The sequence below is a fragment of the Lampetra fluviatilis genome, chromosome 20 (assembly GCF_964198595.1).
Source record: "Lampetra fluviatilis chromosome 20, kcLamFluv1.1, whole genome shotgun sequence".
NCBI lineage: Eukaryota > Metazoa > Chordata > Hyperoartia > Petromyzontiformes > Petromyzontidae > Lampetra > Lampetra fluviatilis.
This window is the reverse complement of record NC_136294.1, coordinates 12,038,164-12,044,163: the sequence shown is the minus strand read 5'-3', so window position 1 is coordinate 12,044,163 and position 6,000 is coordinate 12,038,164.

The following is a 6,000-nucleotide window of genomic DNA, read 5'->3' as shown; positions in this document are numbered from 1 at the left end:
GGAATATCGATTTGATCATCAAAAGCAGCATAACAAAGTTCCTGAATAATAAAGGTGGAAATAAGTATTTGACCCCTCTGCAAAACATGACTTAGTACTTGGTGGCAAAACCCTTGTTGGCAATCCCAGAGGTCAGACATCTCAGGGGGGATTTTGTCCCACTCCTCTTTGCAGATCTTCTCCAAGTCATTAAGGTTTCGAGGCTGATGTTTGGCAACTCGAACCTTCAGCTCCCTCCACAGATTTTCTATGGGATTAAGGTCTGGAGACTGGCTAAGCCACTCCAGGACCTTAATGTGCTTCTTCTTGAGCCACTTCTTTGTTGCCTTGGCCGTGTGTTTTGGGTCATTGTCATGCTGGAATACCCATCCACGACCCATTTTCAATGCCCTCGCTGAGGGAAGGAGGTTCTCACCCAAGATTTGACTGTACATGGCCCCGTCCATCATCCCTTTGATGCGGTGAAGATGTCCTGTCCCCTTAGCAGAAAAACACCCCCAAAGCATAATGTTTCCACCTCCATGTTTGACGGTGGGGATGGTGTTCTCGGGGTCATAGGCAGCATTCCTCCTCCTCCAAACACGGCGAGTTGAGTTGATGCCAAAGAACTCCATTTTGGTCTCATCTGACCACAACACTTTCACCCAGTTGTCCTCCGAATCATTCAGATGTTCATTGGCAAACTTCAGACGGGCATGTATATGTGCTTTCTTGAGCAGGGGGACCTTGCGGGCGCCGCAGGATTTCAGTCCTTCACGGCGTAGTGTGTTACCAACTGTTTTCTTGGTGACTATGGTCCCAGCTACCTTGAGATCATTGACAAGATCCTCCCGTGTAGTTCTGGGCTGATTCCTCACCGTTCTCATGATCATTGCAACTCCACGAGGTGAGATCTTGCATGGAGTCCCAGGCCGAGGGAGATTGACAGTTCTTTTGTGTTTCTTCCATTTGCGAATAATCGTACCAACTGTTGTCACCTTATCGCCAAGCTCACCAAGCTGCTTGGCGATGGTCTTGTAGCCCATTCCAGCCTTGTGTAGGTCTACAACCTTGTCCCTGACATCCTTGGAGAGCTCTTTGGTCTTGGCCATGGTGGAGAGTTTGGAATCTGATTTGATTGATTGCTTCTGTGAACAGGTGTCTTTTATACAGGTAACGAGCTGAGATTAGGAGCACACTCTTAAAGGGAGTGCTCCTAATCTCAGCTTGTTACCTGTATAAAAGACACCTGGGAGCCAGTAATCTTTCTGATTGAGAGGGGGTCAAATACTTATTTCCCTCATAAAAATGCAAATCAATTTATAACATTTTTGACATGCGTTTTTCTGGATTTTGTTGTTGTTATTCTGTCTCTCACTGTTCAAATAAACCTACCATTAAAATTATAGACTTATCATTTCTTTGTCAGTGGGCAAACGTACAAAATCAGCAGGGGATCAAATACTTTTTTCCCTCACTGCATCCCACTAGACTCCCCTCCACAAAACTGTATCTTACCTCTCATCCCACTCGACTCTGCTCCACACACTCACCTGTTTCTCCCCTCTTCTCACTCTACTCCCCTTAACAAACTCACCTGTCTCTCCCCTCTCATTTTACTTGAGTCCACACACTCACCTGTTTCTCCCCTCTAATCTCACTCTACTACCTTCCAGACACTCACCTGCCTTTCTCCCCTCTCATCCAACTCTACTCTCCTCCACAAACTCACCTGTCTCTCCCCACTTACCCTACTCTACTCCCCTCCACACACCATCCTGCCTGTCAACTCTCATTCACTCTGCTCCCCTTCACACACATTCACCTAATGATATTCTGATGAGTTTTGATGTATTTTCTCTATTTACTAAGGTTACAGTTAACAAGTCACTTACATTACTTGATACACTAGTAAAGAAGACAGGTTTACCAGAAGATATACCAAAACTAGCTGACCATTGGCTAAATAACACTTATTTCTTTTCGAGAGCTGACTTCTTTAGACAAAAAGGAAGGAGCAGCAATGGGCTATCCTTTGTCTCCTGCTATAGCAAATCTGTGCATGGAAAACTTTGAAACAAGAGCATTTACCTCAAGTACATTAAAAGCATCCTTTTGGTTTAGATATGTCGATGACACTTTGGTTGTCTTGCCACATGGTAAAGATACACTTAATTAATTTTTAAATCATCTCAATGCACAAAACCCAGATATCCAGTTCACCATGGAAATGGAGGTGAGCAACACACTCCCCGTCCTGGATACTTTGCTTGGATGCGGTAAAAATGGTAAAATAACACACAGCATCTACCGAAAGGGAACGCACACTGATGCCTATCTGAATGCAGATTCGCATCATCACCCAGCACAGAAATCCTCTCTCATCAAGACGTTCATACATCAGGCAAAAACAGTGTCAGATGGTGAAAGTCTAAGGAGAGAGATTAAACATGTTAAAGAAGCACTACGACTGAATGGCTAAAATAATGCTCAAATAAACAGAGCAGTGAATGCAAAACCAAGACCGAACAACAATACTGCTGAAAGTGATCAGATTATCAAAACAATTAAAATACCATATATCTCGGGTGTTACTGAAAAATTAGCCCGTGTTTTGCAAAAGCAAAACCTTAAAGTGAGATTTGGTACGGTACACAAAACTCAAAAACTAGTGTCTTGTACTAAAGATTAATTACCAAAGTTATCAACAGATGGTGTATATCGGATCAATTGCTTATGCAGTAAATGCTATATTGGACAGCCGGGACGTAACATAAGCGTAAGACTAAAAGAACACCAAAGGAACGTTAAATTCTCTCAAACACAGCTGTCAGCAGTGGCAGAGCATGCTTACTAACAAGGACATTCAATTGATTTTGATAACGTTGAAGTGTTATGCAAAACTAATTATTACTGGCCAAGACTAATTAGAGAATCAATCAAAATTGAGAATACAAATAATTTCAACCGCTGTGATAGCTAGACTCAGTGAAGCCTGGAAGCTATTATTAAGTAATACACAATACATATTGCAATTCCTTATAGAGTAGTCGCATGCCAAGTGGCCGATTACTGATCTATTACATAACTGCAATACCCGCCCCCCACCTCTTATCTCGAAACCTGATGGGATTCAACAATGATGACGTCATCATGCACTATTTAAGGCCGGAAACAGGTGGGGATGGCTTCACTATTCTGGCAAATCGCCTGAAGATGCTGGATGTAATGACCAGCGAAACGTCATACTCAAATTCTAAATATCATGGTTTCACTCTTCAAACACACCACTGGGCTCAAGTAACTAATTGACGTTTTGTTAACGGGACACATTTTTTTACTGATTGGCTGTGTCGGGTGGTGGAGGGTTGCGACACATTTATAATAACGCGATCTCACCCAAAAAACATTATTATGAATAATACTGGGTCTTTCAGCAAAGCCACGGAGATAGAAAAAAAAGAATCGCTATCACGACGTTTTGATCAAAACACAAGCAATCATCATCAGGTGAAAAAAGAGGGGAAAAGCTGCTGAGGCAGGTCTACCCCAATGAAAGAGCTGTTTACGAACGTTTAGAGATCTACTCCCCTTCATACACAATCACGTCTCTCACCTCTCATCTCACTCTAGGCCACACTCACCTGTTTTTCACCGAATCCCACTGTACTCCCCTCCACACACTCCCCTGACTCTCCCCTTTCACCTCACTCTTCTCCCCTCCACACTCACCTGTCTCCCCCTCTCAACCCACTCACCTTTCTCAACCTTCTCATCCCAGTCCATGCCCCTCCACACACTCACTATCGCTCCTCTCGAATCCCCCTCTATGCCCCTCCACACACTCGGATTCATATGTCCCCTCTCATTCACTGAACTCCCCTCCACAAACTCACCTGCCTCTCCCGTCATTTCAATGTACTCCTCTCCACACACTCACTATCGCTCCTCTTGAATCTCCCTCAACGCCCCTCCACACACTCCGCTTCCTCTGTACTCTCTCATCCACTGTACTCCTTTCCCCACACTCCCCTGCCTCTCCCCTTTCACCTCACTCGACTCTCCTCCACACTCACCTGTCTCCCCCTCTAATCCCAATCTACTCCCTTCAACAAACTCACCTGTCCCTCTCCTCTCATTCGACTGACCTCCACACTCAACTGCCTCTCCCCTCTCGTCTCACTATACTACACTCCATACTCACTAGTCTCTCCGCTCACTTCAATGTACTCCCCTCCACACACTCACTGTAGCTCCTCTCGAACCCCCTCTACGCCCCTCCACACACTCTGCTTCCTCTGTCCCCTCATACACTGTCCTCCTCTTCACACACTCACCTGTCTCTACCCTTTCATCTAACTCTACTCCCCTCCCCACACTCACCATCACTCCCCTCTCATCCCACTGTACTCCTCACTCACCTGCCTCTCCTCTTTCATCTCACTCTACTCCCATCCACACACTCACCTGTTTCCCCCTCTCATCCCAATCGACTCTGCTCTACTCACTCACTTGTTTCTCCCCTAATCCCAATGTTCTCCCCTCCACACTCACCTGCCTCTCCACTTCCAACTTACTCTACTCCTCTCCACTCACCTGTCTCTCCCCTCTCATCTCACTCTAGGCTACACTCACCTGCCTCTCCTCTTTCATCTCACTGTACTCTCCTCCACACACTCACCTGCCTCTCCCCTTCCATCTAACTTTACTCCCCTCCACAAACTCAGCTGTCTCCCCCTCTCATCCCAATCTACTCCCTTCAACAAACTCACCTGTACCTCTCCTCTCATCTCACTCTACTGACCTCCACACTCAACTGCCTCTCCCCTCTCATCCCACTCTACTCCCCTCTACAAACTCAGTCACTAACCTCTTATCCCACTGGACTCCCCGCACACACTCCCCTGCCTCTACCCTTTCACGTCACTCTACTCCCATCCACACACTCACCTGTCTCACCCTTTCATATAACTCTAGGCCACACTCAGCTGTCTCTCTCCCCTCTCATCTCACTTTAGGCCACACTCAGCTGTCTCTCTCCCCTCTCATCTCACTCTAGCCAACACTCAGCTGTCTCTCCTTTCATCTCATTCTACTCCTCTCCCCACACTCACACCACTGCAGTCCCCTCCACACAATCACCAGTCTCTCCCCTCATTTCTATGAACTCCCCTCCACACACTCGCTGTCACTTCACTCGAATCCGCCTCTACGCCCCTCCACACATTCGGCTTCCTATGTCCCCTCTCATCCACTGTACTCCTCTCCACACACTCACGTGCCTCTCTCCATCCATCTTACTCTACTCCTCTTCACACACTCACCTATCTCTTCCCTCTCATCCCACTACTCCTCACAACACACTCTCCTGTCTACCCCTCTCATTCCACTGTAATCCCCTCCACACACTAACGTGTCTCTCCCCTATCTCACTCTAGGCTACACTCACCTGCCTCTCCGCTTTCATCTCACTCTACTCCGCTCCACACACCTGTCTCTCCCCTAATCTCAATGTTCTCCCCTCCACACACTCACTGTCACTCCTCTCTCATCTCACTGGACTCTCCTCCACACACTCACCTGCCTCTCCCCTTCCATCTTACTCTACTCCTCTCCACACTCACCTGTCTCTCCCCTCTCATCCCACTCTTACTCCCCTCCACAAACTCACGTGTCTCTCCAATCTCATCCCACTCTACTCCGCTCGACACTCACAAGTCTCTCCCCTAATTTCAATGTACGCCCCTCCACACACTCACTGTCGCTCCTCTCGAATCCCCCTCTCTGCCCCTCCACACACTCTGCTTCCTCTGTCCCCTCTCAACCACTGTACTCCACCTCCACACACTTCCCTGCCTCTCCCCTTCCATCTTACTCTACTCCTCTCCACACACTCAGCTGTCACCTCCTCTCATCCCACTCGACTCCCTTCAACAAACTCACCTGTCCCTCTCCTCTCATTCTACTGACCTCCACACACTCAACTGCCTCTCCCCTCTCATTCCACTCTACTCGCCTCCA